This window comes from Notolabrus celidotus, chromosome 22 (assembly GCF_009762535.1).
Source record: "Notolabrus celidotus isolate fNotCel1 chromosome 22, fNotCel1.pri, whole genome shotgun sequence".
NCBI lineage: Eukaryota > Metazoa > Chordata > Actinopteri > Labriformes > Labridae > Notolabrus > Notolabrus celidotus.
In genome coordinates, this window is record NC_048293.1 from 28,919,261 (window position 1) to 28,932,316 (window position 13,056).

The 13,056-nt window shown below is 39.2% G+C and overlaps 1 long non-coding RNA gene across 1 annotated transcript; it reads left to right on the forward strand.

Annotated features, from left to right (window-relative positions):
• Positions 1–3,003: 3,003 nt before the first annotated feature.
• LOC117806569 lies at positions 3,004–12,069 on the forward strand. The gene is made up of 4 exons (XR_004629691.1): positions 3,004–3,485; positions 3,584–3,660; positions 6,842–6,899; positions 11,192–12,069. It is a non-coding gene; the product is annotated as an uncharacterized LOC117806569 (long non-coding RNA).
• The last annotated feature ends 987 nt before the right edge of the window (positions 12,070–13,056 follow it).

Below are 13,056 nucleotides of genomic sequence, written 5' to 3' on the forward strand. Positions count from 1 at the left end.
ATCTAAAGTGATTATAAATGTTACTGTAGAGTCAGATCTAAAGTGATTATAAATGTTACTGAGGAGTCAGATCTTCTAAAGTGAATATAAATGTTACTGTAGAGTCAGATCTTCTAAAGTGATTATAAATGTTACTGTAGAGTCAGATCTTCTAAAGTGATTATAAATGTTACTGTAGAGTCAGATCTTCTAAAGTGATTATAAATGTTACTGTAGAGTCAGATCTTCTAAAGTGATTATAAATGTTACTGTAGAGTCAGATCTTCTAAAGTGATTATAAATGTTACTGTAGAGTCAGATCTTCTAATGATTATAAATGTTACTGTAGAGTCAGATCTTCTAAAGAGATTATAAATGTTACTGTAGAGTCAGATCTTCTAAAGTGATTATAAATGTTACTGTAGAGTCAGATCTTCTAAAGTGAATATAAATGTTACTGAGGAGTCAGATCTTCTAAGTGATTATAAATGTTACTGTAGAGTCAGATCGTTCAGTTTCCTCTGAGGTTTGATTTAAAGAGACGCAGAAACAAGCAGCAGAGAGAACCACAACCATACAGACCAGCCGGCACTGAAAGGGTTAACTGCTCTGTTATCAACACAGAGATCAATAAAGTTTCATTCAAATGTTACACAACACCTACAGAGCAGTGTGTAGATCGTTGTCTAGTTTGTTGTGTAGTGTGTTGTGTAGTGTGTTGTGTAGTGTGTTGTGTTGTTACAGCAGTGTGTACTTTGTTGTGTAGTTTGTTGTGTAGTGTGTTGTGTTGTTACAGCAGTGTGTAGTTAGTTGTGTAGTTTATTGTGTATTTTGTTGTGTAGTTAGTTGTGTAGTTAGTTGTGTAGTGTATTGTGTATTTAGTTGTGTAGTTAGTTGTGTAGTTAGTTGTGTAGTTAGTTGTGTAGATAGTTGTGTAGTTAGTTGTGTAGTTAGTTGTGTAGTTAGTTGTGTAGTTAGTTGTGTAGTGTATTGTGTATTTTGTTGTGTAGTTAGTTGTGTAGTTAGTTGTGTATTTTGTTGTGTAGTTAGTTGTGTAGTTAGTTGTGTAGTTTATTGTGTAGTTAGTTGTGTAGTTTGTTGTGTAGTTTGTTGTGTAGTTTGCTGTGTAGTTAGTTGTGTAGTTAGTTGTGTAGTTAGTTGTGTAGTTTATTGTGTATTTTGTTGTGTAGTTAGTTGTGTAGTTAGTTGTGTAGTGTATTGTGTAGTGTATTGTGTAGTTAGTTGTGTATTTTGTTGTGTAGTTAGTTGTGTAGTTAGTTGTGTAGTGTATTGTGTAGTTAGTTGTGTAGTGTATTGTGTAGTGTATTGTGTAGTGTATTGTGTAGTGTATTGTGTAGTTAGTTGTGTAGTTAGTTGTGTAGTGTATTGTGTAGTTTGTTGTGTAGTTAGTTGTGTAGTTAGTTGTGTAGTGTATTGTGTAGTGTATTGTGTAGTGTATTGTGTAGATAGTTGTGTAGTGTATTGTGTAGTGTATTGTGTAGTTAATTGTGTAGTGTATTGTGTAGTTAGTTGTGTAGTGTATTGTGTAGTGTATTGTGTAGTTAATTGTGTAGTGTATTGTGTAGTTAGTTGTGTAGTGTATTGTGTAGTGTATTGTGTAGTTAATTGTGTAGTGTATTGTGTAGTTAGTTGTGTAGTGTATTGTGTAGTGTATTGTGTAGTTAGTTGTGTAGTGTATTGTGTAGTTAGTTGTGTAGTTAATTGTGTAGTGTATTGTGTAGTTAGTTGTGTAGTTAGTTGTGTAGTGTATTGTGTAGTTAGTTGTGTAGTGTATTGTGTAGTGTATTGTGTAGTTAGTTGTGTAGTGTATTGTGTAGTGGTGAGTTGTGACCTCAGAGTTGAAGAAGTCAGATTTAAGACCATAGAGTGAAATTTAAAGAATCTGAAGATTTTCACATGTTTTAATTAAAAACTCTTTTTTAATATTAAAATGTTAATTTGGAGGATTTCTGTCTGTAAATCTGTTAAATCTCAGACTCTGGCTGAATGAACGATCACTGACAGAAACTGTAAAAAACAGAGTGAAAATTCAACTTCAGATAAAGAAGAATCCTCAGTGTGTTAGAGTGAGGGCCAAACACACCTGCAGTAACCACAGGGGGCGCTAAAGAGAACAAACAGACATGCTCAGGATTTTGACTTAAAGCTCCAGTCAGGAGTTTTGAACTGGTTATAAAACAGACTGAAATGTTTCTTTATAAAAACAAACCATCAGAGAGACGAGTGATTATTGAGGAAGTTATTTTAATGTTAAAATCAGAGGTGTTAGATGTGACAGGAGTCAGAGTTCAGTGAGATGATCTGTAAATGTTAAACTGTAACTTCATTTAATATTTAAACTGAAGTCCACTTTGAACCTATACAGAGTTTTTGAAGTTCTTCTTCTTCAGCAGGTCAGCGTGAGCTCGCAGCATCATAATGTGGGACTTTATGTTGAGCAGTAAGTGTGTGTGCGTGTGTGAATGTTAGTTTTGGGAGGGGTAGCTGGTGGTTGGAGGGGGGGGGGGGGGTTCATGTGAACGAGCAGGAGAACGGTCGACGGGTCGTGAATAATCGTTTTAATGAGTGTGTAAAAGCAGGCGGCTCGGCGAGGGCCTGTCGGGTTAAACAAACTCACCAAATCCGATTGTCAAAGTGCAAAGTGGTGTCGTTTCAATTTGCCCCCCCGTCCTTCCTCCTTCCTCACTTCCTTACTTGTCTTCGGCTGACCCCCCCTCGCCCGCTCTGACCCCGCCTCTCGCCCCCGTTCGGTCCTGCCAATTACCCGCCATAATAATATTTTCTTAAACCCGGTGTGATCTTTGGTTCTGTTGTTTTAAAAAGCCCGCTGATCTGTGCGCGCTCCGCTGCTCGCCGTCAAAGGAGCGTCAACGGGGACGGATCAGCGGCGAGGACTTCTTTTTTATCTGCTCACAGCACCGATTCAACGTCTCACACACACACACACACACACACACACACACACACACACACACACACACACACACACACACACACACACACACACACACACACACACAGGTCTGATCAGAGACTTCTCCTCTCTGCAGCAGCTTCACTCAGGAACACTCGGGTGCTTTCACATCAGAACTAAAACCAGGCTGTAAAAAAACACTCTGTGGAAAGTTAAAGATCCAGGTCACAAAATACTGACCCCTTTAAAGGTACTCTGATCTTCTTACTCTGTGATACTCATCAAGTTTTAATTAACCCTAATCCTACAAAATCAAACACCCAGACGGACAGGCTTTCCACTTTTTAAAGCTCCTGTCAGGAACTTTTACTTCCTGTGGATTTTGGCGCCCCCTGTGGACAGAGTGATATCTCTCCTTCATTGCTGGTCTTGTTCTCTACATGTGTAAGCTTGTATCTTATGACTCACTGTGAATCTGTGCGGTGGAGAATGTAAAGAAGAAGAAGAAGAGATCCTGTCATCGAGATCAAACGCTGACATCTGGTGTGAGTCAGCAGAGAAGTAAACGATGGTAAGTTGAATTCATTCTCCATAAATAAACATTGTGAGCTTCTTTAGAAACAGTTCCTTCTCTGTGATTTGTTTAATGAACTTTTCGTGTCTTCATAGCGATGCTGGCGCCCTCCTCAGGACAGAAAAACAACATCGTCTGGCTCTCTGAAACCTGCGGGACACGTTACGTCCTCGTGAGTACACATCGTATCTACTCATCCTTTTGAAGGTTGTTCATTCATGCTTTAGCTTTTTGCTAATATGAGGCGCCACAAAAACTGCTCCCCCTGGTGGCTGGCTGCAGTATAGGTCAAAAACTCAGTGAATGGGGCCGCAGTCAAACTTTAAAACATAAATCCACGTGGTCTGAATGTTTCTCTCATCCATATGCTGTGGTGATATGTAGTTATTATCAGTGTGTGTGTGTGTGTGTGTGTGTGTGTGTGTGTGTGTGTGTGTGTGTGTGTGTGTGGTGATATGTAGTTAGTATTTGACTGTGTTGTGTTCAAGGCCTCTTTTTTCTGAACAGTTTCTTCTTCGTTAGTTATTAGAGGTTAAACAACGGGGTTTTACTTCCTGTTTACTTTGATTGACAGCTGCCGTAGAGACAGTACGCTGTAGGGCGGAGCTTGTTCCCGTGGAAACACACAAATTCCCTACTGTGCAGACTCTGGTTACAGAAAATTTACAAGATGTCTGCGTTCTGGAACGGGATATTTTGGCTTCAAAACCGGAATGTTCCATTTGTTCTCAGAATTCTGACATCATCAAAGAGAATTCTGACATCATCAAAGACAGAATTCTGACATCATCAAAGACAGAATTCTGACATCATCAAAGACAGAATTCTGACATCATCAAAGACAGAATTCTGACATCATCAAAGACAGAATTCTGACATCATCAAAGACAGAATTCTGACATCATCAAAGACAGAATTCTGACATCATCAAAGACAGAACTCTGACATCATCAAAGACAGAACTCTGACATCATCAAAGACAGAATTCTGACATCATCAAAGACAGAATTCTGACATCATCAAAGACAGAACTCTGACATCATCAAAGACAGAACTCTGACATCATCAAAGACAGAATTCTGACATCATCAAAGACAGAATTCTGACATCATCAAAGACAGAATTCTGACATTATTAAAGACAGAACTCTGACATCATCAAAGACAGAATTCTGACATCATCAAAGACAGAACTCTGACATCATCAAAGACAGAATGCTGACATCATCAAAGACAGAATTCTGACATCATCAAAGACAGAACTCTGACATCATCAAAGACAGAATGCTGACATCATCAGAGACAGAATTATGACATCATCAAAGACAGAATTCTGACATCATCAGAGACAGAATTCTGACATCAAAGAAAGAATTCTGAAAATTGGACGCTCCATGAACTGCAGTTTTCAGCACTTCTTTATATTTAAAATAGAAGAAAATCAACACAGTAAAATAAAAAAAATAAGTAAGAGTGGAAAGAAAAGTTAAAAATAAGATCAGATGAACACAAGAAATAAATAGATAAATAAGTTATTACATTTTATAAATAAGATAAATATTTTTTTATAAATAAGATAAATAAATGTTAAAGCAATGATTCAAATAATAATGATTCAAATAATAATGATTCAAATAATAATGATTCAAATAAAAAAATTGAAAATTAAAAATAATAATAATGCAGTCCAAGCTAGATTAAAAGGTAAGTCTTAAATTGACTTTTAAAAACACCCAGAGAGCTCGCTCTTCTGATGTCCAGAGGCAGAGAGTTCCACAGCTTAGAGCCATAAAAACAGAAACCAAAGTGCTAATTTTAACATTTAGCCAAATATTTCACCAACATGACAGTTTTTCAGCCTAACCTGAAATATCCTCAACAGGCTGACCTCTTTGATATTTCTACCAGACTGATGAAGCTGCTGTCCCTCCTGAATTCATGAATCTTCTTCTGCAGCTTTTCCAAAATTAGTATCACCAAACTTTTTAATCTAATCTGAGTTATTTTTAAACATGTAACCAAACCGTTTATCTGCCAAGCTTTGGAAGTTTAATCGAACTATTTAAGCTGCTTAATGGAGACCACCAAATTCTTTGGCTGCTAATCCCAACAAACCGCTAACAGTGACCCAACAGATTATTCCCCAAATGGATGTATTAGCTCTTCATTCGGGCTAACTTAGCCGCTAAGCTAAATAAAGCAGAACTAAACAGTGTTAGCTGCTTAGCTCTGAGCTAACATTTACCAAAGAGAAGCTGGAGAGAAATCTTTGACGACAGAAGAGAGAGAAAATCTGTTGTATTTGAAAATGTGAGCATTTCTATCCTCCATCATAAAACATCAAATATAACTCTGCTTTGTTTCCATGATGGAGGACATTTAAATCTTTCTTTTGTTGTATTTTTATTGAATTCTTTTCTACATTTAGTCCATCTGGAGTTTATAATCTGACCCAGAATCAGATCCAGATTAGCTCTAAAACCTTGCCGAGTTTCCCAACATTAAAAGTCAGGAGGAGGATCAGCCGCTCGATGTGACACACACACCAACAGCAAATATAATGAGGTGTAATAGAAATCTGTCAGCGCTGCCCGCTGCCTCGTACAGGCGGACTCTGTGTGTGTGTGTGTGTGTGTGTGTGTGTGTGTGTGTGTGTGTGTTTGGTCTGTATCTGTGTCTCTGTGTTGTGGTTGTGTTTGCTAAACAAGGCCTGGTGTGTTGAAGTGTGTATTTTTAGATAAGCAGGGCTCAGTGTGTATCCTGTGACCAATATGGCAGAGTACACGCCACATTAAACCAAACACACACACACACACACACACACTACAATTTCAAACAGCTTTACACCACTTTTATGTTTTTGTTTCATTCTAACTTTATTATCAGTGGAAAATAATTTTTATTTTTTTATTTTAGGAATTATTTTCAGAGTTAATAAAATATCTCTTTTGTGTGAGGTGGAGGAGGAGGATGGGGGTTCATTCATTAGACTGTAAAAAGAAGACCGTGTGACCTTAAACTTTAAATATATAATGTACGTATTTTAAAGACTTCTTAAGGACACCCTGGACCGGCTCCCCTCAGAGTCCTGGAGGCGTTTAAATCCTGCAGCAGCTGAAACAAACAAACAAACAAACACCCAAACACTTTGTTTTGAAGTTTTTATGTCCGTTTGAATTCTTCATGAATTCAAAAGTTGAAGTAAAATCTGAGATATCTCATCATCATGTGTTTAGATAGCTCCTAACCCATCACCCACACCGTGCTGCATCAGCTGCTCTGAAGTGAAGACATGAAACACACCTGATCTTTCTACCCGTTTAACGTCTCCTCCCTCTTTTACTTCATATGAAGTCTTCAAGCAGCATGTGAGCGAGGTGAACCTCCATCAGCAGCAGAGCTTCATTAAAGGGTAATTCCACTTCATTCCCTCTCTCCCTGCAGCTTTTATATCTCCACTCCTCATGATGCTTTTCTTCACAGTGATGTGCAGTAATTATTACACATTAGAGCTGGAGAAATGGAGCTGCTCTTAATATGCAGAACATGTGATTTATGTTACATACATGTAGAAACGCTGCGACATGTGAGAACAGTATTAGTCTTTAATATTTATAGATTCAGAGTTAGAGGGAGTAAGAGGAAGTCACACAGGTTAATGGACCGGAGAGGAAACGTTTATTCAAACTCTAATAACTTTCATTTAAATAAAATACACACTTTGATTTAACATTCAAGATTTAAACGTTACATTTTTATTGAAGTTTATAAACACAGCCATGCAGCTTTATCATGAACGTGCTTTAAGTGACAAAAATAAAAGTGCACATTATTCAGGATGTCCTGTTTTAGAATACAGTGTCCTCATATTAATGCATATAAGTGTGCATTTAAACTGTGTATATATATTTAATGGAGGGTCGTGATGATATATTTCTTTAATCGTCTGATTTGAGAGTTTGTTTTTCTTTTGTTGTGTTTAAATGATTTGCATGTTGTCTGTGGAGTGTGCATCTCTCCATATCACATTCATGTATTCTAATTATAATAATAATAATAATAATAATAATAATAATACATTTTATTTATATAGAGCTTTTCACAGAACTCAAAGACACTTCACAAATAGCACACAATAAAAGACACAATAAAAGAAACAAGTTAGAAACAGTGGAAATACAAACATTAACAGTTAAAAGCAGTTCTGAAGAGGTGTGTGTTTTGAGGTGGGATCTGAATGTTTGGAGGTCAGTGGAGTTGCATATGTGTGTTGGGAGGGAGTTCCAGAGGGCAGGGGTAGTAATGGAGTAAGCATGAATGCATTAAATTATTCACCCCCTGAATGTTTGTGCAAACCAGCTGAACAACAAGAAAGACTTCTCTGGTTTCCACCAACACAACATTTAAATCTGTCATGAGAACCTGAAAGTGTCACACGTAGAATCTTTTCCTCTGTTGTGGAGAAATCATGAAATAATCTCTGTTCCAGTGAACTCAGTGTTCGTGTGATTTCACTTCCACATCTGCAGAGAAACTTTAATTCCCTCACATTTTTCCTGTGGAACGTTCGTGGTGTGAAACTTCTCCTCCTGATTTTCTGGACGAGCGGGATCTGTCGGGACGTTCTGGTGACAGTTGCTGCGTCTGAACTTCTCTCCATTCTCCACTGAAATCTTCTGACGAGCAGCAGCGCTTTCTCTGCCAGCCTTTGTCTGCAGACCACTTTCCCTTTTTTTACTGCCTCTCTGTGCGGGAGGACGGGGGAGGACGGGGGAGGATGGGGGAGGATGGGGGAGGGAGGGAGAGGAGAGGAGGGTGATGGGTGGTGGTTTGTTGCCCTCAATATGTTGTGATGGAAGACTCGGTTCTCCAGAAGGAGCGTCCGCCTGGCCAGACAGGAAGCGTCATTGATCTGTTTGGCATGAGGCGTCTCAGAGTGCCGATCAGGCTGCTGCTGGATCCTCACAGAGAGCCACACACACACACACACACACACACACACACACACACACACACACACACACACACACACACACGCTCCTCTCTGCTGCCCAGACTCCAGGTTTCTCTGCACAGAGTGATGGTACACACAGAGGAGTCCTGATTTATGACAACAGAGAGGCTGTTTCCACTCCAACAGATCATAGACGGCACAGAAGACGTGGACGTACCCGCCGTGGGCGGCTGTGACGTCACCTGTTTGTTTGTGGACCGCCGTTCTGAAGCCTCGAAATTTGTCATTTGGGCAACCGCCATCTTGTTTTTGGCATCAGAAGTGACCATATTTGGAAAGAAGCAAGGCGTAAGCACAGGCTAAGATATACGCTAACTAGTGCTAGCTGGGTTAACGAGGTGCCAACTAATTTTGGCGAGGGAGGAACAGCCTTTAAACAAAATGTACGTACTGATAAAAAACAAACAGCCAGATCCTCAGAGTGTCTCTCAGTTTGACTAAACACAGCGGGACATCTTCAGGACACTGTGGTGCCAATCTCTGGATCTGTCTGTGATCATGGGGTGATGATGAGAGAGGCTTCAGGAAACAACATGTCTCAGTCTCCAGGTTAGAGATAAATGACCACGCATCCTCTCCTTTGTGCTGATACAGTCCAGTTAGCATCTCAATAATAATAATAATAACTGATAGGATTTGAAAAGCACTTTTCATGGTACTCAAAAATATATATACTGTATATAAGAAATGAGCATGTGTTCAGATTAAAGGTGAAGCTCAACCCTTCAGATATGTCTCAAAAATAGACACCATAATTCATTCCATCCCCCAGAGGAAGCGCCCGTTCATCTGTTTCTACTGAGTCTCAGCTTCACTGTAAACAGTCCCACAGAGTCTCAGTTTCACTGTAAACAGTTCCACAGAGTCTCAGTTTCACTGTAAACAGTTCCACAGAGTCTCAGTTTCACTGTAAACAGTTCCTCAGAGGCTTCCCTCTGGCTTCCTTCAGCGGTATGAACCTGAAACAGAAACTGATGTTCTTGTGATGTTCTTGTAATTAACGGGTCTTCAGTTTGCTGAAATAACAACATCATGATGCAGATTAGTCCAAAGTCCAAAGTCCACCTTTGTCAGGTCTGTCCTCAAGAGGAGAAGAAAACTACGTCTACAATGTTTGTTTGTTGAATGGAGGTCTATGAAAGAGGATTAGAGACACTGATGTTTCTTTAGCTCTGACCTTCTTCATGGAATGTTCCATTTGTTCTCAGAACTCTGACATCATCAAAAACAGAACTCTGACATCATCAAAGACAGAACTCTGACATCATCAAAGACAGAACTCTGACATCATCAAAGACAGAACTCTGACATCATCAAAGACAGAATTCTGACATCATCAAAGACAGAATTCTGACATCATCAAAGACAGAACTCTGACATCATCAAAGACAGAATTCTGACATCATCAAAGACAGAATTCTGGAGTTCTGTCTTTGATGTCAGAATTCTAGAGCCCCTGCTGTTGCTCTCCATACAGACTGTTTTTCCTTGTAATCACAAAGAGGAACATTCCTTCCTCTAGAATGAAACATGAGTTGTAGGATTGTGCAGATTGATTTAGTTTGTACTTGTTCAGCTGTTGAAGAGATGTAAAGAGTTGAGGCTCATGGTGTCTCTCTGCAGCGTTGGGTCTTTCATGTGTGATCAGACTTTGGTAAAGCACCAGTACGCAACACTCTCTGTCTTTTTTTGTCTCCTCAGACCACAGGCTGTCTGGATTTTATCATTTGGTACAGTTTGGTATCTTAACTGTGAGTGCTGAGAGCTGAGAAGTGGGACTGTGAACCTCCTCGTGCCATCACTCTGCTCCGTGTTTCATTTCCTTATTTTGGGATCTTTTGAGATTTCTTTGTTTGGCTGTGACCTCCGTACAAAAATGACCAGGGTAGAAATATTCAGACGTTGGGTGAGTAACTGCTGTTAGCATATCCGGTTGTCTTCTAGCTAAGCCCCTCCTCCTTGTGATGTCACCACATCAGTCGTGATAAATGGTTGGGAACCTAATTAGACGCTGTGTCGTAAAAGACGACGGTTAGTGTGTACGGTGGCCGACCAGAGAAATGTGCTGCAAGCTAACAAACTGTTCCACACAGCGCCCCCTGCAGGCCTGGAGCACTTCTGTGTTGATGCATTTCTGGATTTGCAGCACGTTTCCTGTTTTTCTTTCTCTCTTTGCATCCTGTTTTTTTTGCAGCAGGTCTCCACTGTTGCATTTTTCCTGTGACTTTTGTGTGTGTAAATAAATGTGCACCATTTTTAGATTTGCAACACATTTCTCTTAATGACGGTCGTAACTCTGGAAAGAAAAATGTGATTTTCTGCAAATCTGTGAAATATCTCTTTAAACTTTAACTTAGAAATATTGAAGCATACTTTCCTTGCAGCATGCATTCATCTTTAAAGGGGCAAATGTTTCTAAAAATACACAAATCAAAATGAAACCACTTTTATTTTTTGCATTTCTAATTAATGTCTGTTTTATTTAGCTGATAAAGAAGACTCTGCATGTCACATCTGAGCTGTGAAGTGAATGATGTTGACTTGTATGAAGTTGAGGCACTTATTCTACATTCTGAAGTTACTCTGATGCATGTAGAGGTCTCATGTTAGAGACCTTGGTGTCGTTGGAGTAGAAAGTAGCCTCCCCTTCGCCTCCTGAGTAAATGTTTCTGATCTGTTTCTGCCTGCAGACGGCCGTGTTTCCTCCCTGAACCGCCCACCTGGCCCCGGCCTGCAGGAGTCCTGGATTTACCAACCATTAAGCTATCAGGAGCTTTTGTTTGAGAAATATTTCTGCTGGTCTTGTTCCTAATTGCCTGTCAAAATCGACTCCGCCATCGTCCGTGTGCAGACAGCAGAGCCGCGTACGCCGTCCATTAATTCACACAAGCTCTATTCAGGCTGGATCTGGGTTTCAAAACCTGCGGATAAAACACGCCAACATATTCACATGAGCGCTGAACGATTCAAAGGGAAAAAACTCAGCTGTTTTTCAAATCAGCCTCGACATGACAGGTGATTTATTTCATTATTTTTACTCTGCAGTCAGTCAGTCAGTCAGCTGTAACACTCTGCTGGTTATGAAAACAGCTGATCAGAGCAGCAACAAGAAAGTTAAAGACACGCACAAATAAACACAAAGAGTGTGTGTGACTGGGAAACACAAACATTGTAGTGTTCTGGGTCATTTGTTTTTCTCTCTGCAGACTCAGCCACAGTGTCATAATAATGATGCTAACAGGCTAATTTATAACAGCATTCAAAAAAGGCTTTTTCCTTTTTAACACGTGGACAAGAATGTGGTCGCCCGAGCACATCCACCTCTCTCTCTCTCTCTCTCTCTCTCTCTCTCTCTCTCTCTCTCTCTCTGTAAGATGATCAGCTGGTGATGAACCTCGCTCGACCTGCACTTAACACAGAAGATGGGACCACAGGATAGCTCTTTCTCCCTTTGTCCATTAAATAAAACCATTAGAAGAAACAGATCTTATCCAGAACACCACAGCGCTGAAGGGTCAATGCATCTGCATGTTAAATACCTGTAAATACAGCAGCTTTGTTTGAAATAAAGGGTTTAAAATGTCACAAACATGTCTTTTCTTTCATGAATATTACATAAAATAAGGAAAAAAAACTATTTATAAAGAAGCAGGATACAGGTACATTTTTGAGTTTGCTTTATTGTATTATTTTCTTTTCTTTAGAACCATGTGTCATTTATTATTTACAGAAAGTGTATAAAATCAATCAATCAGTCTTTATTTGTATTTGTAAATCACAACAAACGTTATCTCAAGACGCTTTTACAAACAGAGCAGGTCTAGACCACTCTATGTCAAATTATGAACAGAGACCCAACACCAAGACCGGATCAGACTCAGTCTGACCCCACCTTAATCCACCATGAGCATTGCACCTCACAGTATTAAGCAAGTTACAGTGGAGAGGACAAACTTCCTTTAACAGGCAGAAACCTCCAGCAGGACCAGACTCATGTTAGACACACATCTGCTGAGACTGAGTTGGCTATGAGACAACTGGGACCGAAGTTAGCTAGCTTAAAGATAATCAAAAGTTAGGGTACACACATGTTTTTAAGAACGTAGCTACAAAAGTAACTGAAATACATTTTGTCAAAGCTAAAGGAAGTTAGCATAGCAAGAGAGCTACAGTAGCAAAATAAAATCAGTGTTTCAGATTCTAAGATAAAGTAGATACTAAATTCTAAAATAGAAAAAAGGACACTCAGAAACGTACAATATCACAAAGCTTAAAGCAGCTATAGCTAATAGGTAGCTAATGTAAAACTAAGTTAGCAAAGGATAAGCCAAAGGATGTTAAGATAGCCCAAGAAGCTTTTGCTATTAGAATACATTTTTGTAATGCTAGAATGAAGGAAAGTGGCTAAAGCTAAGGAGCTAAAGGATATCCGGTACCATAGATTGAAGGTTATTTTCTAGATAAATTGCTAAAGCTAAAATAGATAGACTAATAATATTGGGTGGAAAATACGAAGAACATCAATGATCTAAAGCATTAGCTTCTTTAGCTTTAA